The 22,650-nt window shown below is 47.1% G+C and overlaps 1 protein-coding gene across 1 annotated transcript in view; it reads right to left on the bottom strand.

Annotated features, from left to right (window-relative positions):
* Nucleotides 1-22,650, bottom strand: part of LOC138269580 (cytidine monophosphate-N-acetylneuraminic acid hydroxylase-like) — a 680,173-nt gene that overhangs the window by 155,466 nt on the left and 502,057 nt on the right. The window lies entirely within an intron of this gene.

Genomic DNA, 22,650 nt, shown 5'->3' with positions numbered 1-22,650 from the left:
TTCCAGTTTTACAAGAATCTGTAAACCTGTAAATGCATCAAAACTGTAGGCTTCCAGAGGGCAGGTACAGCAAGGAGAAATATCTGTATTCCTCTTTGTTGTTTCCTCTGCAGCACACATAGAAAGAGTAAATGAGCCTTCCAAGATTGTTTTTTTTTAGGAAGGTGCCCCTTCCTGCACAAAAATAATCAAGCTGACAATGCAGACACCCTTGCACTGCATTGGCGCTAAGTAGCAATTTGTCCACCAGCTCAGCTCAGGGAGAAGGGGCAGATATGCACCATAACTTGTAAATATGGTGCATTTCTGCCCTTTCCATGTGGAGCAGGCACTTGCTGTGCTGCCCTGCGCAACAGGGTTTGTAAATATGCCCATGAATACTTAGAGGTGGGAGAAACAAAACAGGATATTTTGAATTGACCCTTACCTGCTCCCTCCTCAATCATTTTGACTGCAACAAAAGGATTATTCATTTTTATGGTTTATAGGATTATCAGGATAAAGTAATAAAAAATAACAATATAGCACATCACTTCATGCTTAGATAAAAATATAAAGTATAAGCTATTTGGGACGATCTGTGTCACTCCTAATTACTCTGTCAGGTTTCTTCAAACCTCATGGCCTTCATATATCCCATTCCCACACACTAGTCACTGACTGACATTTTCTACTAATATTCAAGTGAATTAGTAATTAATACAATTCCATACAAAGTAATGATGATTTTCCACTATATTAAGAGGGACTTTTCATTAGGTTAAATAGATTTAACCAAAGCATATTAAAATCTATTGGATTATGATTTAACACCTATAATGTATTTTGAGTAACATTTAACCTTCACAACCCACCCTTAATGCTAGTCCTTCTAGTCATGTCTCGGAAGTAAAGGGAAGGATGCTGTGATCTTGATCACATTTGTCCTTTTCCTCCTTTGCTCAGCAATATTTTGGAGGTTTAATCCTATCTCTGTAGAGGAAAATACAAAAGCATGCTGACAATGCAGGCCCTGCTGGGTGACATAACTGAGAAGACAATTGAAGCTACCACCAAAGACTGGACCATTAAAGACTGGGCATGCTGTTTAATGAATCGGATGACTAAGTGTGATGAGGCTTACTGCTGGGAACGTATCAGGCGATTTTCTAGTTTCTCTTTCTGCCTGACCTTTTTAGGAGTTGCAAAATGTAAAGAGAAATCATATCATCAACATTAAATCAATTAACAGTGCAACCCATTTAGTCACACATTACATTTTGCAGGCAAAAATTCTAATTCAAAGATTTATTGCGAATTTATGACCAGACGTATTTAAATGACTCTCAGAAACATACTATACAAGTACAGGGATACCAAAGATGAGGTAAGGCTTCTAATCAGATTAAATTATACAAGCATGAGGCATAAAAGTATTTCCTTCGCAACTGCACACAAGATAAGAGACAGCACTGTCGAACTTTCTCTTTAATCACTGAAAACCAATGAAATCTAAATATTCTAGTTAACTACAAAAAACCTAAAAGTTATCCGGAAATATAGGAAATGGATAACAGTCAAAGTGTCAGCATAATAGAAACCTCAGTAGAGGTTCTGCACAAGAGATGTGAGTAGCATGAAGCCACTCAGCCAAAGTGAAAAAATACCCCTCTTGGTCTCAAGAACATCCACTGTAGTCAAAGGATAGAAAGGGTCTGCCCACCCTAACAAACCGAACACTACTTTAGACCTTGCAAAACCTTCTGGAATCCACTTCATCATCATCAGTAGTTTTTCATCTTCTGTGCACAGTTCAGAATTTGGCAACTCTCATTTGACTTCCATCCCTTGACCCAAACATGAGGATGACCTTGGGCTCCTCCCTGGTCCAGGAGATCACAAGAACGTTCTTTCTTCTCATCTGTTGGTTAGTGCTCCTTGTCCTTGCCAACAACTACTCCCATACTCTTTTATCTCAAATGCACAACATGCCTTTCATTAACTGTAGACTTGTGCATACGCACCAGCAAATAGAAAAAACGCAATGCAAGCAAACTCCATTTTGAAGATTAAGCAAAGAAAAACAATCCAGATCGTTACTTCAGTCAACTTAACACGTAATCCATTGCACATTTGAAATACATGATTATTTGTACATTTTTCCTATAAGTAAAATAATTGGAAAATAATTGTGATCATAAAACCGTTAACTGTAATATCAAAATCCAAATACCTTGAATATAAATGCATGCATGTACAATATTTCAATCAATTAATGTCATTATCAAAACATACATATAACTTTCCTACATCTCTACTCATGAGTGCACCCTGAGTAATATGATTTTGATGAACCACTTTAACATTAATACATTAGAGCATGTTAGATATGGTGTTAATTACATTTTTATGTTCCTTCTGCACTGCATAATGACCTCTCACTGCTGAGTACTAAGGACATTAAGGGGCATATTTATACTCTGTTTGCACCTAATTAGCGTCATTTTTTTTTACTCTAATTCGGCGCAAAACTAACTCCATATTTATACTTTGGTGCTAGACCTGTCTGGTGCCAAATTTATGGAGTTAAAGTCATTTTTTGGAAGTGGAGACATACCTTGCCTTAATGAGATGTAAGGTAGGCGTTCCCGTGCAAAAAATGACTCTAAGGCCTTAACGCCATATTTAGGGGCATATTTATACTCTGCGGCATACTTATACTGTGTTTGCACCGAATTAGCGTCATTTTTTTTACTCTAATTCAGTGCAAAGCTAACTCCATATTTATACTTTGGTGCTAGACCCGTCTAGCACCAAGGCCCTGTTTATACTTTTTTTGTGCCGCATTAACCTAATTTATTTACGAAAAAGTGGTGCAAACTTACAAAATATTGGTCTTTATTTATACTTTTTGCTGCAAAACTGCACTAACTCAGTTTTGCACCAAAAAGTTTAGCACCGGCTTGCACCATTTCTGTGCACAAGCTGGGCACTATATTTATGTAATGGTGCAAGCTGGTGCAAAGTGTAGGCTAGAGTAAAAAAAAATGACTTTAGTTGGGTGGGGCTGGCAGTATAGAAGAAGAGGGTTTAGCACCAAAAAATGACTTTAGGCAGGTTAGAGTAAAATAAAATGGCTCTAACCAGATTAGCGTCATTTTATGGTGCTAAACCTACAATGCCACATGACTCCTGCCTTAGAAAAGGCAGGAGTCATGCCCACCACCCCAATGGCCAGCACAGAGGACAAGGGTCCCCTGGGAATGCCCATTGCAACCTGTGCCATGTATGGGGGCCCATTTCAGGGCCCCCTATGGCACTTTCAAAAATAAAATGCAATCTTACCTGTACTTACCTGGGATGGGGGCCCCCATCCTCCGCAGTTCCTCTGGTGTGGGTGGGGGTGCCCCCTGGGGAGGGAACCTATAGGCTTATTCCATGGTGTTCCACCATGGAAATAGGCCCACAGGTCCCCTAACGCCTGCCCTGACCCAGGCTTTCAAAAATGGGGCAAAGCAAGCTTTGCCACATTTTTTGACCCCTCCTCCCTCCCTTGCACCATTTTTGCATGGGAGTATAAATATGGTGTTAAGGCCATAGAGTCATTTTTTGCACGGGAACGCCTACCTTGCATCTCATTGAGGCAAGGTAGGTTTCCACTTCCAAAAAATTACTTTAACTCCATAAATTTGGCTCTAGACTGGTCTAGCACCAAAGTATAAATATGGAGTTGGTTTTGCACCGAATTAGAGTAAACAGAGTATAAATATGCCCCTTAGCGTCAAAACATGACGCTAATCTGGTTAGAGTAATTTATTTTGACTCTAACCTGCCTAACGCCATTTTTTTTTTACGCTAGCCTAACAATTGCATAGGCTTGCACCATTCCAGAAATATGGTGCCCAGCTGGTGCTAAAAAATGGTGCAAGCCGGTGCAAAACTTTTTGGCGAAAAACTGCGTTAGTGCAGTTTTGCATCAAAAAGTATAAATAAGGCTCTAACTCTTTCTCTCTATCCCTTATTCCACTCATTACTTTGTAGAAATACCAATGCCACACAACCTTACTTTGTAAAGCTGTAGAAAGGCCGCACACAAAGTCACAGTTTCTGCAAACTCTCTGCAGGATGAGATGGATTGGGTCATGCATGACCACCTCTGAGACATATGCAGCCTAGAGTCCACTTAAAGCAAGAAACCATAGTTAGTCTACAGAGGACCACTATCTTCTAGCTCTTTCAAAAAAAGAAAAAAAAAACTATGACTTTACAATGCCCAAGGGATCCCAATATGCAGACAGATGTGATTACCAATGACAAGGTAATCTTCACTGTTAAAAACCTGAGGTCCTCCACTCAACAAAACCCTGAACTTCCTGTAGTCCCCTAGAAGATTCAGATTTACACAGACAGATGCTGGGAGGCTGATAAGATTCAGCTTGGCTTATCTCCACAACACTGTCCAAAAACCTGATAGGTATGGATGAACAAAGAGAAAATGGGATTTCACCCAGGAATGAAGATGGAGAGCCACCAAACACAGACACTTAGAGCTAGTCACCATAACTCTTGATATGTGAAATGGTGGAGAGGAGTTGATTGGAAGAATATGTATGCCAATACCTCAAAATCAGAATTTGTTGGGCCATTACAGAGGCTCCACCAGTCAGAGGAGGGAGGCACATTAATGGATTTATCCAGGATTCATCCTATCTTTTCATTATGTACCGTAGAGTACAGCATTTCATTCTACACAGCAGAGTAGGGAACTCCAACACCTTATCCACCATCTATGACTAATCCTTGAAATCAAAAATCAGTCACTGAACTATACTATACTGTCTTAGGAGGGACGTTCACCCTTTTGTAAGTGGGATTTTGAGAATGACATACTCAACCATCAAGGGCCCACAAACAAGGCTGGCCACTAAATAATCCACTGGGCCAGAGTCCTTAAGCTTCAGGTACATTTCCACAAAAGAGCAAAGATGTGCCTTGAATCATTGAAGATTGTTTTTATTCAAATGGATACAAAGGCTGACTTGGGTGGTGCACAGGAATTGTTGGAGAATCGGATTAGAAGTCCCAAGTGCCTCAGAAAAAGGGAAACCCACATTTTCACAAATCCTGGCTGGTACCCCAAGGAGGAACTCCTTCCACAATCCATTTGCCCTTAGAGTCTTCAGGTACCACCTCCTCACCCACATATTATGGAGAGTAAGTTACATCAGTGCTAAATCAGCTCTCAAGAGTCACATTATCCCTAAGGAAAGCAGACACTGGGTTCTTTCTTATCCACCCTCTCCTTCTACCACTTGTAGGGCAACGCCTCCATAAAAGGTCCGCTTCTTCATCCACCTCATGTAAGCCATGCAGGGAAGGCAGAAAAATAAAACGGGAAGAAGAGGACAAGAACCTTACTATTTAGCAGGAAATGCTGCATCAGGACTACCAATAACATTGCTAGCTGCCAACTGCAACAGTACTACAGTGCTAGGAAGATAAACACTTATATAGCCCCCTGATTTAAATTAATACCACTGAGGGAGGTCTGATTAACCCCAGAGTGTGAATTTAAGACTGCACATGCACACAACCTCCAGTGTGTCCTAAATGAGCAGGGTGTGCATGCCTAGGTATGGTAAGGTACATAGGTCACAGGATGCAGGAGGCACCAAACCACTGAAAACACGTCTAACATTAACAGTAGTTCACCTTCCACTGGAAGGGGCCCAAGAAGAAGTTGCATTCAAAGCACAGAATTATATACTGGTCCAAAGTCCTAGCACCAGAAAGTCTGGCCTCTGCACTCACCACCAGTAGACATCTATCAGATCCTTCCAACCTCTGCTTTCTCAAGCCTGTTTGGGGGCATTGATGACTGCGGAGATGGAGGCCCATCCCAGATGGAGCCTCTCAGCAGTCTGAAGCTCACCTTCCTATTCAGAGGCTGGAAAAACAGGAGAATGCTAGGAATGCTAGTCAAGTTATGCCTCGTAGCATGGCAGGTGGGGTTTACGGTTTCGAGATGGCAGTTACCTTCAAAGTACAGACTGGGACAAAGAAGACAAACATAGAGGTAATGCAGTGGCACTTCACTTGTTGTCATCAATCACTGCTCAAAGGTTTAATAATCTCCAATCATATTTCTACTTTATGACATCAAATAGGGGACATTTTATTGGCACATTTTCTGAACATTATGTCATTAAATGAGAGGGGTACATCTTTGGGTGTGCAAATAATCATGATAATAAAGTTGCCTTCTCCCAAGTAAACAATGAATGCAAATGCAAACGAATGAAACGTGAGCCATTGCATGCCAGAGGGTTTGATATTCCACACAATGCCAAAACTGAAGGAATCGTTTTTAGGTCAAGCGTGCAAGCGGTCAAGCCTGTTATAGGCTCTAGGTGGGCTTTTAACCATGTCCACTCTTGCTATTCATTCTCTGTTGTGCTCGTCTTAAATGCTGCATTTTTATCGGTGCATTTTGTGTAATGTCCCTCCTTTGTGTGCTAAATTCCCTCCACAGGCGTTTTTATCAAGTGAACATTCCTGTTGGCCATCACACTACATCAGCTTCCTCCTGTTAAAGCACGTGATGGCCCCTCCTTCGGTTTCGATGTGCCTTTCATCCCAGCCACGATCCTTTCTAGACATTCACTCAGAAGTCAATAAAACTCGCATGTATGGCAGCGGTGGCACTTTGGATCGGCTTGTTTTTCAAGAAGCTGAATATTTTTCGCCCATTATTGTACTTGGGAGGCCTTAAGAAAAACACTTTCTTCTTTCACTTAAATGGCGCGCAGACCAGAATACAAAGTTTTATCGACCTGTTCTTACAGAATATAAGAAATTAGCTTGATTAACATGGAATTAGAGCTACCGTCGATATGTCCCTGCCTAGACTTCTACATGCCGGTGTTATCCAATACTCAATGATGTTCGACACTGAACCTATCTATCCTCTTTAACTGGTAAGAGCTGTGCCAAAAGCAACGGATCGCCCTCTGGCCTTCCCGAAGCACTGCCGAGATCACCCCCTCACCTCCTTCCCAAAAAGGGCTCTACCTCTGCTTCATCTTCTGCCTTAGTTGTACATAATTACTTTCATTCTTCAGCGCTCCGAAGTAACCTAAACATGAATCACTTCGCTTTCTAAAACCACTAACTGAAAAACTAAATTACAACTACTGTATGACAGTACGTTACTTGCTTTACAAAGACTGCAGAAGCAGGCAGTCCCCTTTTAAAATCATAATTATTTTTTTTGCCATTTATCTCGCCCGCCAGTCCTGTTTCACCTTCTCAGCTGAATATTCTTTCAGGTCTGAACAGTACTACTATGGCTCAGAGTGGTAGACAATAGAGTCTGGTTGGCTGAAAAAGTGAGTCGTTGTGTTTCCAAATCGTTCTTTTAAAGCTCCTTTGAAGCTGTGATTTTGGTACGATTTTGAAGCCGAACTCCCTGGCTAGCGGGAAAAAGTACAAAATACCTCATGAAAGTTTGTTAAAGTCATATGAAGGCTTATGGCGTCTGAGGAAAAAAAACACTGAATTACTTCTTTATGTTGTAAAAGCAAAAGCGTGATTGAAAGGTTGGGTTTTCGGATTCAGTTTTGTTTTATTACTCTGCATCTAAATCCTGGTGTCCTGGCACTTGTCTCACATTAGAACAGCACTGTTAGACCTGACAGCCTTAGGATGGTCACCCCTAACTTTTGGCCTGCCTCTCTCCACTTTTGAGATACTGTTTTTGCTGGTTTTAAGACTCTGTGCACTTTACCACTGCTAACCATTGCTAAAGTGTATATGCTCTCTCCCTTTAAATCTGGTAACATTGGATCACACCCAATTGGGCTATTTAATTTACTTATAAGTCCCTACTAGAGCGCACTATATGTGCCCAGGGCCTGTAGATTAAAAGCTACTAGTGGGCCTGCAGCACTGGTTGTGCCACCCACTTCAGTAGCCCCTTAACCTTGTCTCAGGCCTGCCATGGCAAGGCCTGTGTGTGCGGTTTCACTGCCACTTCGACTTGGCATTTGAAAATACTTGCCAAGCCTAAAACTCGACTTTTTCTACATATTAGTAACCCCTAAGGTGTGCCCTAGGTAACCCTAGAGCAGGGTGATGTGTAGGTAAAAGGCGGGACATGTACCTGTGTAGTTTTCATGCCTTGGTAGTGTAAAACTACTAATTCATTTTTAAACTACTGGGAGGCCTGTTCCCTTTATAGGCTAACATTGGGGCTGCCCTTATACATTGTTTGAGTGGTAGCTGCTGATCTGAAAGGATTAGGAAGTAGGAGTAGGAAAGAAGTAGGAGTATTATAGCCAGAATGGTAATACAAAATCCTGCTGACTGGTGAAGTTGGATTTTATAATACTATTTTAGAAATGCCACTTTTAGAAAGTGAGCGTTTCTCTGCACTTAAATCTTTCTGTTCCTTTCAATCCACTTCTGGCTGTGTTTAGTTGACAGCTCCTTGTGCATTCACTCGGACACACCCCAAACACCGGATACTCAGCCTCACTTGCATACATCTGCATTTTGAATGGGTCTTCCTGGACTGGCAGGGTGGAGGGCCTGCTCTCACACAAAGGACTGCCACACCCCCTACTGGGGCCCTGACAAACAGAATTGCACTGAAAGGGGACCTGGTGTACTTCTAAGCCACTCTTTGAAGTGTCCCCCACTTCAAAGGCACATTTGGGTATAAAAACAGGGCCTCTGCCTTACCACCTCAGACACTTCCTGGAGAAGAAACCTGAACCATAACCTGCACCCTGACAAGAAGAACTGCCTGGCTGCCTGAAGGACTCACCTGACTGCTTTCTAAAGAGGACTGCTGCCTTGCTGTTGCCGTGCTGTCTTGCTGCTCTCTTGCCTTGCTGCAGATGTGCTCTCCAAGGGCTTGAATAGAGCTTGCCTCCTGTTCCCTGAAGTCTCAGGACCAAAAAGACTTCTCTCCTGCAGCTGAAATCCCAGTGCGGGGAAAATTTGACGCACTGCCTGCCAAGAACTATGCACAGCCTGCTTGCGGTGAAAATGTCACCGCACGCTGAGTCCAGAACGACGCAGTCCAACTTCGTGACAGAAGATCGACGCAGTGCCAGCGACGTGACCGGAACTTCAACGCACAGCCCTACTGGATCGACACAAGCTGACTCAGAACAATGTCCCCTGACTTCCTGAGACGGGGTCGACGTAGCGGCTGCCATGAGGAAGAAAATTCCACGCATCGCCTATCGGAATTGACGCAGCTGCTGTGACTTCGCTCTGCAAGCCCAGGATTCCACGCATCGTCCACAGGGCATCTGAAAACACCAAAACCCGAAGAGGATCCAAGTCCATGCTCCAGAAACCGATGCAATGTCTTTCCCACGGGGAAAATAACGACGCAAGTCCATGTGCGAAGGGTCGAAACTGATGCACACCTACCGTTTTCCATGCATCTCCTCCTCTGCGGTCCCTTGCGAGGATTTTTCAACGCAAACCAGGTACTTTGCCCTGCAAGAGACACTTGTTGTTTCTAGGTGAACTTAGGACACCTTTTATTGCTTTTACAGTAATATTTTAACTCTAAAGACACTTGATATCACTTCCAGTGATATCCCTACGTTTGCTTATTTAATCTTTAATCGTTTTGACCTGCATTTATCCAGATAAATATTATATATTTTCCTAAACAATGTGTGGTGTATTTTTGTGGTGTTATATTGTGGTATTGTATGATTTGTTGCACAAATACTTTACACATTGCCTTCTAAGATAAGCCTGACTGCTCAGTGCCAAGCTACCAGAGGGTGGGCACAGGATAATTTGAATTGTGTGTGACTTACCCTGACTAGAGTGAGGGTCCTTGCTTGGACAGGGGGTAACCTGACTGCCAATCAAAGACCCCATTTCTAACACTGGTGATTAGCGGTGAGGATAGGACTTGTATTGTGCAGTGACATACAGTAGCTAACTATTTCACTACCTACCCACAGTTGAAGGTCAACTTGATTTGTATCTCTAGTTTCAAATTTGTTTTTCCCGACAATTTTCTAAACTTAAAATCCTCACTTAACATGTCTCAGGCTGGGTCTCAAGCAGGAGATTTTGTCCTACCCTTGTTGGCGACATATAAAGTCAAACTACTAAAAGGGTTCTGCAAGGAGATGAGTGTACCCACCCAAGGGGCCTCCAGAAAGGAGGACCTTCAAGTGGCGCTGAGGGCCTGGGCAGAAGCCTATGTAGATGATGATGCTGAGGATGAGAAGCCAGAAGATGGCCCTTAAGAGGATTTTTTGCCACCAGTGGATGATGTTACCACTGCAATTGTGCCCCCTTCCAGACCAGGGAGCAGTGTCTCTTATCAAGGCCCGAGCGCAGAGGAAAGGAGAGAGGAGAGGGAGTTCCAATTGCAAATGGCAAGACTGAAAATTGAGCCTCAATAGGAGGAAAGGAGAGCAGAGAGAGCCTTGGCTGAAAAGAAACTTTTGTTGCCTCATGAACTGAGTCTCAAGGAGCTGGATCTTAAGGTGAAGCAGTCTGAATCCAGCAGTAATGGTGGCTGCATACAGGCAGAACCTGCTGGAGAAAAGAAGGTTTATATACCCATAAATGTGGTGCCCAGTTTGGTGGTGGGAGATGGCATAGATAAATGGCTAGCTGCTTATGAAATTGCACTAAGGGCTCATGAGGTTCCTGAGGGGCAATGGGGTACAGCTATGTGGAGTTATGTGCCAGCACTTGGGAGGGACACACTTCTCACATTGGACCCAAAGGATCAAAACACATAACCACTTATGAAATCCATTTTACTTGCCAAGTTTGGGCTGACTCCTGAGAAATACCGTCAGAGGTTCAGGGACAGCACCAAACAGTCCACACAAACATGGGTAGATTTCTTTGAATTTTCCAGTAAGGCACTGAATGGATGGGTGCAGGGCTGCAAAGTAGATGATTACACAGGATTGTATCATTTGATTCTGAGAGAGCATATGCTCAGTATTTGTTTTACAGAGTTACGCCAGCACCTAGTAGACAGTAAGCTGACTGATCCCTGGAAGCTTGCTGAGGAGGCGGACCTCTGGACTAGCACCAGTGTGTCCAGAAAGGTTCCTGGGGGGGACCCACAAGGGTGGCCAAGGTTCCCATCAGAGAAAAGAGGGGGGAGTAAAACTTAAAAACAAGGAGTTCTCAAAAGGCCCCCAAATTAGTTCCCAAGGGAGTAGTGGTAACCAGTCCCGGTCTGATTCCAAAAGGAGAGGTTTTACTGACCATAAGACAGGGACGTTTGTACTCCAATGTGCAGAGTGCAATAATTATGGGCACTCGGAGGACCACTTCAAGTGTCCCAAGAGGGCACAGCCCCCCAAAGGAGGGCAGACACCCGGATTGGCTAGCGCAGCATTCAGGGAGGAGATGGTACCAGGACGTTTTGGGGAGCAGACAGAGGTAACCGTAGTGTCCCTGGGGGATGCAGAGATGGTGCCAAAAACCCACATGCCTTCCAATACTTCCAAGTATAGGCAGTGGGTCACCATCAATGGCCAAAGGGTGGTGGCTCTACGTGACACAGGAGCCAGCATGACTACTGTCAAGGGTCAGATGATGTCAGCAGAACAGGTACTCCCAAATACATTCCACCAAGTCATAGTCTCAGACAATCGTGTGAGCCACCTACTGGTAGCTATGGTTCACTTTGAGTGGGGGGTCTCTGGTACTCTAAAAGCAGCTGTGAGTCCTGCCATGCCTGTAAATTGTCTGTTAGGCAATGACATAGAGCACACTACCTGGAAGGAGGCAGAGCTAAGGTCTCATTTGGAGATGTTAGGATTGCCTGAGTGGGTCTGCATGACCACACAGTCCATGGCTGCCCGGGAGGGAAGATAAGGGCGTCTAGAGCCTGGAACAATGCCCCAGACAACTGCCAAGAGGAGGTGCAAGCAGCGCAGGAAACCAGTCCCAGAAGTTCCCGCAGTGGTTGACGGGGTTCCTGAGGAGGAGGTCCCTGAGCCACCTTTGGAAGACATTGCCGCCCTAGGTGACCTACCTGATCTTGCTCGCTGGCAAGTTGAGGGTGGGCCCACCAGGGAGGAATTCTGCAAGGTGCAGAAAGAATGTCCCACTCTAGAGGGCATGAGGAAGCAAGCCTCAGCCCAGGCAGCAGGTGAAGACTGGCAATCACCACAGTTATTGGGAGAATGATCTCCTCTACAGTGAGCCTCAGGTTCCGGCCTTTTGCTTATTTCATCTTTAATCATTTTGACCTGCATTTATCCAGATAAATATTATATATTTTTCTGAACACTGTATGGTATATGTTTGTGGTGTTATATTTGGTATTGCATGATTTGTTACACAAATACTTTACACATTGCCTTCTAAGTTAAGCCTGGCTGTTCAGTGTCAAGCTACCAGAGGGTGGGCACAGGATAATTTGGATTGTGTTTGACTTTCCCTGACTAGAGTGAGGGTCCTTGCTTGGACAGGGGGTAACCTGACTGCCAACCAAAGACCCCATTTCTAACAATTACTGTGTGTTGGTATTTTTTAAAGGAAGATTGTATTCCATTTTATCTTATTGTCTTTTGCTGTGCAATATTTGTAGAGCTATCGGAATTATGCGCAGGGGAAGGCAAAATTATTCAGGAGAGTTGAGGTAAATTATGTGGCAAGAAAAGACAGCAGTGCAGCAAATATTTTGATAGTATTGGTTCATTATTCTGCAGTTTTATTTATACTTGTTAACTCTGTATGAACATTGGTTGCACCTCAGTAGTTCCAGTATAACTCTCAAATATAGCAATAAGAAGCAGAAAGGTGACCAGTCAACCTTTGCAAAGGGCCTTACACTGTGTGCAGTATATGTTGCTGCGTTTTTAGTAACTTTTGAACCATCTGATCTAAAACCAATTTTTTTTTAAATCTTCAGATTATGCAGCAGATGATAAATAATGAGGCAAATGTAACAAATGTATATTTATGTGGAAAAAACTCCCTTCCGCACAAGTGCATAATTCCAGTGGCCCTGAATATTTCTAAGCCTGGTCTCATTGATGTTTTTTTAAATGTATTATCAATAAGAGAAGCGTAGCCGTATGTGTGACGTGACCTTGTCTGCCCGCTTCCCTTCTCATGCCACCAAGCCAAATGACCTAGCTCTGGAAAGGTGGCAAATACCACCTCTGGTACTTTACCAGCCATTTTACGAATAACAAATAGCTTCACAACATGCCATATGTTGGTTTGACAGTATATGGTGAAAATAAGACAGTGGTAAGGGTAAATATACTGCCAGATGAAAATTAATTAGTACTAGTTTTTCGTTGTAGAAACAACTCTGACCAGCCTTGGTGGTATTGCTTAATTTGAAAAAGAAATAGTGCCGGGGCCAAAGTGCTGCTCTGAAGCCCGGGAAGGCACTATCATTTTTCAGCGTTCTGAAGTCCAAGGCTGGTAGTCTTAAATTCACCTCATGACTCTTTAATTCACTATCAGACACTCCTTGATCCCTTTTCGCACTTCTGCATGTTCCTGCTTTCTCCCTTCCTGATGGTTACTCCATCATTCTGAATTTTAAATATATCTGATGCGGGAAAATAAATGCCAGTTCACAAAAATACGTGCCAGTGTCCACCCACTGGCACCCACCCTGCTTAAATTAAGCACTGTCTGTAAAAAGCAAGAAAATATCTCCTGCGATCTTCTTCAATCTGAGGCTAACTACACAAGCACATCATAAAAGGGCAGTATGAGTGCACAAGCAGAACATTCAGGAACACGATAAGTTAAATAGTGTGATCTACGCCAGGGTTGATTTATGCCATGTGGTGAAGAACACAGATGCACAGCAGAAGAAATAAATGTAACAATATCTCGGCTACATGAGTCAGCAACATCTCACTTACATCAAAAACCAAACTAGCGTTTTAAATGTCTGCCTGTGGACCATGGCGCTTTGAATTGGCTCGCTTATGTAAACTAATGTTTTACTTTTTATTTTCAATTTATGTGGCAAGAAAAGTCAATTTAGGAATTTACAATGCCAATAACTCTAATTGGAGCAAAAGCGAGACCCAATGCATTGCAAATGGTTGTTTAACCCACCCTCATTTAAGCCTACAGTTAAATGTGGGTATTAGGCCAGACTTCCCTTCTAAGGTGAAATAGAGATAATGGCCCTCATTACAAAATTGGTGGTAATTCCCGCATACCGCCGTGCTGAAGACTGCCAACACACCGCTGTGGCAGCGGAATTCCGCTACAGCTATTACGACCTACAGCTCGGAATCCGCCAAAATCCAGACACCCACACAAGTCCGCCACACCTAAGGTCAGTGATAAACTGGAGATAACAAAACCTGCACAGTCACACAAACAGGAATACGCCCACACTATCACGACCCACGAATCCACGCGGTGGTCTTTCAACTGGGGTATTCCATTGGCATTACACACCGCTGCGCTCACAATACACACACATATACAAAACACAACCACATTGGACAATTCGAAATACACACACCACTCCCACACACCCAATCCAATATAAAACACACACCCTCATCACCCATAAACCCTTACGACCAGAATTGCGATAGAAGACAAGAGAGAGACACCACCAGAAACAACACTAGCATCCACAGGCACACAACATCATCACTCACACAACATCCACGCACCTCAGACAACACACACAAACACATTCCCTCACACATCACAACCGACACCACCTCACACATCACCCACACCACATCATGGCACCTCAACGACACCCCAGGTTCTCTGTGGAGGAGCTCAGGGTCATGGTGGAGGAAATCGTCCGGGTAGAGCCACAGCTATTTGGATCACAGGTGCAGCACACCTCCATTGCTAGGAAGATGGAACTATGGTGCAGAATCATCGACAGGGTCAATGCAGTGAGACAGCACCCCAGAACACGGATTGACATCAGGAAGAGGTGGAATGACCTACGGGGGAAGGTGCGTTCCGTGGTCTCCAGACACCAGATTGCAGTACATAGGACTGGCGGTGGACCCCACCTCCTCCCCCACAACTAACAACATGGGAGGAGCAAGTATTGGCAATACTGCATTCTGAGGGTCTCGCAGGAGTAGCAGGAGGAATGGACTCTGGTAAGGCAACTCTTAACTATTATATCCCCCACCCTACCTGCATGCCATCACATACCCCCAACCGCGCCCTAATCCCCATCCCTCCAACACCTCACATATGTCCCCCTATCACAACCCACACATCCCAACACCAAGCCCTGCATGCAACACCAAAGCATGGACACCCATCACCAAAGCATGTCCACTACAGATACCCACACAGACCCCAAACTAAATATCACACAAGGACCTAGACAAGAATGCAAGCACTGGAGTACGGGGTCACTCACCCATTGCACACGATGGCACACATAGATGCAATAATCATGCCTTTATACCCCTGCAGGACCCCTACCCAATGTCACCGGACAGGAGGTTCCAGACATGTCCTGTCCCCCCAGAGAAGAGGCCCACAGTGATGACAGCATCTCTGTACAACTGGATCAAGGACCAGCCCGGCCCATCTGGGACCTCGGGACAGTGGGTTCCCCTGACACTGTCACAAGCCACCACAGAGTCTCCCCCCTCAGGAAACACCAGCACAGCACCCACCCAGCGGGCCCATCCCTCTGTCCCTAGGACACGTCAAGCAGCAGTGTGTTCACCACTACAGGGAACCCAGGCAAACCCACCACCCCAAGAAAATCAGGGACCTGGGGGCAGTGGCAGTGGGCAGACGGTTCAGGAAATAGAGGAACAGGAAAACAGGGGAACTGGGAGGACTGCTGTGCGACAGGGGGAGGACAGGCCCAGGGAACCCACTCTCCACGAGGCCCTCTCCAACATCATGGGAGCGTACCATCATTCCCAGGAAACGATGGCAACGGTACTGGCCAACTTTCAGGAGACCCAGCGGCTGCAGGAGGAACACTATCTGGGGATCAGGTAGGAACTCAAGTCCATCAACACCACCTGGTCACCATTGTAGGGGTGCTGCAGGACCTTGTCAACACCAGGAGGGACACTATGGCACAACAAGGGGCCCCTGACACTAGCCTGGATGATGGGCAGCCCACCACCTCCGCCGGCGCTAGTGGACAGGAGGCACCGCCACAGGACCATGACACCAGCATCCCACCCCCTGCAGATGGAGAGCCACCCCGCAAACGGTCGCTGAGATCCAGGAACAAGACAGAGAACATTGCCAAGACCCCCGCCAGGAAATGAGACCCCCCTGAATGTCATCCTTCTGTCCCACTTTGTCACCCTGTCCATCCTTCAACTGCCATTGCTCCACTTCCAATGCCCCTTTGGACAATGCACCTGTGAAACAAATAGACTGGACTCTGCCATGGACATTCCTCCACCATCACCCCTGACCATTTTACAACCCCCTCCACTTATTTGCACAAACATAAACACACATCAATCACAAAACAATCTGGAGTCAGTCTGTGCTTTCACAAATGTGTAATTGAAATAACCATGGAATATAGCAATCTCAATTTAAATGTCAACATACCAATGCAGCACATCTCTAGTCCATGAGGAAATATAGCAAAGGTCACAAAGTGGGACCCACATCTGTTAACGGGAAAGGCAAAGTGACAAGTCAGGGTCCATACACTGGGTGAAAATGACAGGCTTATGATAGGTCAAACAATAGTATGAGATGTGGGAGGCAGTGATATTTTCTTACCTGTGTCTCACTGGAAGTATTGCTGGATAACGATGTTTCTGTTGTCGATATCCTCTTCTTCTGCCTCCTCTTCTTCACCGTCCACAGGCTCCACAGCTGCCACAAGACCTCCAGCTGGACCATCCTCCTGCAGAAAAGGCACTTGTTGTCGCATAGCAAGGTTGTGCAGCATACAGCAAGCCACGATGATCTGGCACACCTTCTTTGGTGAGTAGTAGAGAGAACCACCTGTCATATGGAGGTACCGGAACCTGGCCTTCAGGAGGCCGAAGGTTCTTTCTATAATCCTCCTAGTTCGCCCCTGTGCCTCATTGTAGCGTTCCTCTGCCCTTGTCCTGGGATTTCTCACTGGGGTCAGTAGCCATGACAGGTTGGGGTAACCAGAGTCACCTGAAAATATTGAGGGACAACTGTTAGACACACACTAGCCCGTAGGGACAACCCCAGACCCAGACAACTATTCACAGGGTATAGGGTCCTTGTCCTCACCTATTAGCCACATACGGTGCCTCTGGAGTTGCCCCATCACTTAAGGGATGCTGCTATTCCTCAGAATGTAAGCGTCATGCACTGAGCCAGGTAACTTGGCATTCACATGGGACATGTACTGGTCAGCCAAACACACCATCTGCACATTCATCAAATGGTAGCTCTTCTGGTTTCTGTACACATGTTCACTCCTGTGGGGGGTACCAAGGCCACATGTGTCCCATCAATGGCACCTATGATGCTGGGGATATGTCCCAGGGCATGGAAGCCACCTTTCACTGTAGGCAAATCCTCCACCTGAGGGAAAATGATGTAGCTGCGCATGTGTTTCAGCAGGGCAGACAACACGCTGGACAACACGTTAGAGAACATTGGCTGGGACATCCCTGATGCAATGGCCATTGTGGTATGAAAAGACCCACTTGGCAGGAAATGGAGTACTGACAGGACCTGCACTAGAGGGGGGATCCCTGTGGGATGGCGGATAGCTGACATCAGGTCTGGCTCCAACTGGGCACACAGTTCACGGATTGTTGCACGATCAAGTCTGTAGGTGACTATTACGTGTCTCTCTTCCATTGTCGACAGGTCCACCAGTGGTCTGTACACCGGAGGATGCTGCCATCTCCTCACCTGCCCCAGCGGACGTGCCCTATGGAGGAGAACAGCGAGCAGAGAGTCAGCCAACACTGAGGTATTACAAAATGGCATTACCACACATTTATTAATCTGCAATGTGTCTGTTACTGTCTGTATGCAAGGCCTAGATAGGTGTGACACAGTTATAATTAATGACATGTGGCCCCCTGAAATGGCGGCTGCCTGACCTGTAAGGTGGGACAAGGGGATATGAGGTAATGGCGCTGGTGTTCAACACCATCACAGTAGGCGGTCGAAAACCGCGGCGCAATTCTGCATTGGTTAACATTGGACCCAATGGGTCCCAGGAGCCAATGACGATGTACGCTGGTGGTGACGGTACGCACCGCCGTGGACGTGACCGCCATTTTCTGTCTGTTCACTCACTCTGTTCAGATGGAGCACCCACTGCCAGAAAAGATGGGAGGACATTCGCCGCTGGAGCAAGAAGACGGCGGAGGCCCAGCTGGGGATGGCCTCCCAACGTGGGAGGGGTGCCTGTCGCACCATGACCCCCCTGATGTTCCGGATCCTGGTGGTGGCATATCTGGAGTTAGATGGGCGTTTGAGGGCATCACAGCAGCCACAAGGGGGTGAGTACAGTCACAATCATCTGACTCTGCGAGCAATACGAGGTGTCTGGGTAGGGTAGGTGGGCAGTGGGTTCCCCTAGGCCCGGGAGAGCTTGGTAGGCAAGGTCTCTTGTGAGGCAGGCTCAGTGGCACCCCAACCCCACTAGTGGTTAGTGCCATCTCCACCTTGTCAGGCTCCTGTGACTTCCATGTGTGCAGCGATCGGACATAGGCCTTGTACCCCATGGCCCTGTGAATAATCTAGGAACTATAAGTGCATGGCGTAGTGCAGAGGTCTGCTGTGTCTGTAGTGTCCGCCAACGGTAGTGGTGTTGCATGCACTGAACATGTCTTTCTTCTGTCTTTCCCCCCTTTTTGTGGTCTCCCTGTTCTTGTGTGCAAGAGCATCATCAGGCGGAGGAGCAGTGGTACGGGAGCAGGAGGGAGCTGCATCCCACTTGGCCCTGGAGGGCGAAACAATGGAGTCTGAAGCCACCAGTGGGACGGAGGGCGAGGGGAGCTCCACGGCGGGGACAGGAGCAGAGACCAGCGACAGTGACTCCTCTTCTGATGGGAGCTCCCTTGCGGTGGCGGGCCCCTCTGTGCTTCCCGCATCAACAGGTACAGCAGCCACCCCCCTACCAGCACCGCCCTCCCAGCAGCCCCTCAGCATGTGTCCCGTGCCCGCTCACCCAGGAGGGTGGGCAACTCCTTCGCCCCAGACACCTCAGGCCCTGCCCCAGTCAGCCCTGCTGCCCTTTGCGAGGAGGCTATTGACCTCCTGAGATCCCTCACTGTTGGGCAGTCTGCCATTGTGAATGTCATCCAGGGTGTTAAGAGGCATTTGCAACAAACAAATGCATACCTGGAGGGCATTCATTCTGGCCAGGCAGCCCAACAGAGAGCATTTCAGGCTCTGGCCTCAGCACTGATGGCAGCCATTGTCCCTATGTCTAGCCTACCCCCTCCAACTTCCTCCACCCAGACCCAATCCTGTGTACCTCACCCTATCCCAAGCACACCATCAGACCAGCATGCACACACATCAACACACAAGGGTGGCTCAGGCAAACATAAGCACCACACATCCCACAGGCACTCACACAAGCATCATACCCATGCAGACATACCAACATCCACTGCCTCCACTGTGTCCCCCTCCTCCATGTCTCCCTCCTCCCTCCCAGTCTCATCTACACTCACACCTGCATGCACTACATCTTCAGCCACTACCTCCATCACCAGCACAACCATCACCACACACCGCTCACGTGCACTCACCACCCCCACTACCATTCACACATCCCCAGTGTCCTCTCCCAGTGTCTCAGTGAGCCCTCCTCCCAAAGTACACAAACGCAGGCACACACCCACCCAACAGCCATCCACCTCACAACAGCCTCCAGCCCATGCACCTTCACCCAAATCAGGCAGATGTACACCTCCTATAAACACTACCTCTTCCTCCACTCCCAAACCCCCTCCATCTATCCATCCCAGTGTTTCTAAAAAAAAAAATCCCTGGCTAATACTGACCTCTTCCCTACACCTCCACGTCCATCCCCTAGGGCCAGGCTTTCAAGGTCCCAACCAAGCACCTCAGCCACCACATCCCCAGGCACAGTGGTGCCAGCAACTGTGGGCTATTGGAGTGCGCCAACCATCAGGGCTGCCAGTGTGCCACGGAGCGAGGCCAAGGAGATTCCGCCACCTGCAAAACTAAAAAAGGTTGTCCACATCCCAGAGGGAGAAGCAGAAAACACCTGCCACCAAGGGCTCAGGGAAAATGAAAGGCGATAGTGGCAAGACAGCTGCGCCACCATCCAGGGTGGGGAAGGGCCAGAAACTGAAGGACAGGTCAGGAGAGGGCATGGTGGCACCGACTGAGGGACCAGTGTCACACCGTCTGTCCACCTCAACGCCAACCTGTACGTGGAGAAGACTGCCACCTGCACCTCCACCTGCACTGCACCGCCACATAGCCCGCCGCCAGCACCACTGTCATTGAGCTTGCCACCAGCACCTCCACCACAGAGCCTGCAGCCAGCACCACCGCCACAGAGCCCGCCGCCAGCACCGCTGCCACAGAGCCTGCAGCCAGCACCGCTGCCACAGAGCCCGACGCTAGCACCGCCGCCACAGAGCCCGCCGCCAGCACCGCTGCCCCAGAGTCCGCAGCCAGCACCGCCGCCACAGAGCCCGCAGCCAGCACCGCCGCGACTGACACCGCCGCAAGCACCGCCAGCGGCCCCACGACATCCTGAGCCAGTGGCACCACCGCAGACATGGCTGCCATCCCCAGTGGTCATTCGTCCGATGAAGCACTGTCGGCACCAAGCCCCCTCCAGAACCAGTGGAGAAAGGCATCAACTACCTCATTCTTTGGCAGGATGAAGCACTCTGGGCACAAAGCCTCTTCCAGAACCAGTGGAGTATCAAATTCACTACCTCAGTCCTTGGCAGGGTGAAGCACTCTGGGCACTAGGCCCCCTCCAGAACCAGTGAAGAAAGGCATCCACTACCTCAGTCCTTGGCAGGATGAAGCACTCTGGGCACAAAGCCCCCTCCAGAACCAGTGGAGAAAGGCATTCACTACCTCAGTCCTTGGCAGGATGAAGCACTCTGGCCACAAAGCCCCCTCCAGAACCAGTGGAGTATCACATCCACTACCTCTGTCCTTGGCAGGATGAAGCACTCTGGGCACAAAGCCCCCTCCAGAACCAGTGGAGAAAGGCATCCACTTGTGATACTGTGGCTTGGCACTCCCCAGGATAAAGCAGTGGGCAAACCACCCACTGGAGAGACTTGAGAGACTGTGGCTTTGCACTCCCCAGGATAAAGCAGTGGGCAAACCACCCACTGGAGAGACTTGAGAGACTGTGGCTTTGCACTCCCCAGGATAAAGCAGTGGGCTAACCACCCACTGGAGAGACTTGAGAGACTGTGGCTTTGCACTCCCCAGGATACATCAATGGTCATGGAGCCCCTTCGTGGAGCAGTGGCATTGTGCGCTCATCAGGCTGAGGTGCCCCCCTCCCCCGAAGGTGCCTGTTAATTTTCCATCTGATGCCCCTCCAGTGTTCTCTCCGTTTGGAGTCAGGTATCTAGTGTGGGCCTCGCCTATGCATTTTGGGCCCAGTGGTCCACGGACAATGATTTGTGCACATGTGTAGTTGGTGTACATAATTGTATATACTGTATTTATAGTTTTGACTACTGGATTTTTATTGATTACAATCATTCAAATCAATTCCTTTTGTCCTTGCGTAATTGAAGGGGGCTGGGGGGTGTATATGTAATGTTGCAGCATGTATTTATGTGTCTGGTGTTGTGGGTGAGGGTGGGGGTGTTGTGTTTTGCTTGTGTGTGTCACTCTCTTTTCCCTCCCCCCTCCCCTGTGTTGTAGGTGCAGTACTCACCGTGGTCGTCGCCGCTGTCTCTGGAGCTCCTGATAGAGGAGCAGGAAGATGATCACAAGCAGGATTTGCAGGTCTGGCTCTACGGCGTCCTGGTTCCTCGTGGGGTGTGGAGAGGTAAGTGATGTCCCCTTCTGAGTACTGTTTCCGCCGTGCTTTTGATCGCGTTGGTTCCGCCCCAGAAAAGGTGGCGGATTGGCATCTTGTGATATGGTGGGCAGCACATTGTTGGCAGTTACCGCCGCGGTTTTTGTTTCTACCACCGTGGCGGTCGGAGTGTTAAAGTGGCTGTCTATGATGCCGGTTTCCGCCGTGGTCGTAATAATTTTCTTTTTTTCCGCTGGCCTGTTGGAGGTATTACTGCCGCTTTAACAACGAACGCCAGGGTTGTAATGAGGGCCAATATGTCTTTAATCCTCTTAAAAGTGAATCAGGAACCACGAGGGTAAAAACAGTGATTTTAGTCATCGACCATTGTCATACTCAGGCTAAATATCCATCGTATCTGTAGTAACCCAGGAGCACAAAAACACTATGTAAAGGTGAGCTAATATTTATGTGTGAAATATTTCAAAACACAGAGCAAGAATGATAGCCAAAACAGGTGGTTGGATGCAATGTTAAAGTAACATAAGTTATGTGTGGGATCTCGAGATAGAGATTTAGGGTCTTATTTGGAGTTTGATGAATGGGATATTCTGCCAAATGGGGTGGGTATTTTGTCTGTTGTGACACAAGTACAGCGGGTGTGACATCCGCTATGTTTGTGACGGAGTTCCCCTATCTTGCAATCTCTAAATAAGGCT

The sequence above is a fragment of the Pleurodeles waltl genome, chromosome 2_1 (genome assembly GCF_031143425.1).
Source record: "Pleurodeles waltl isolate 20211129_DDA chromosome 2_1, aPleWal1.hap1.20221129, whole genome shotgun sequence".
Classification (NCBI taxonomy): domain Eukaryota; kingdom Metazoa; phylum Chordata; class Amphibia; order Caudata; family Salamandridae; genus Pleurodeles; species Pleurodeles waltl.
This window is presented reverse-complemented; position numbering and strand designations above follow the sequence as displayed.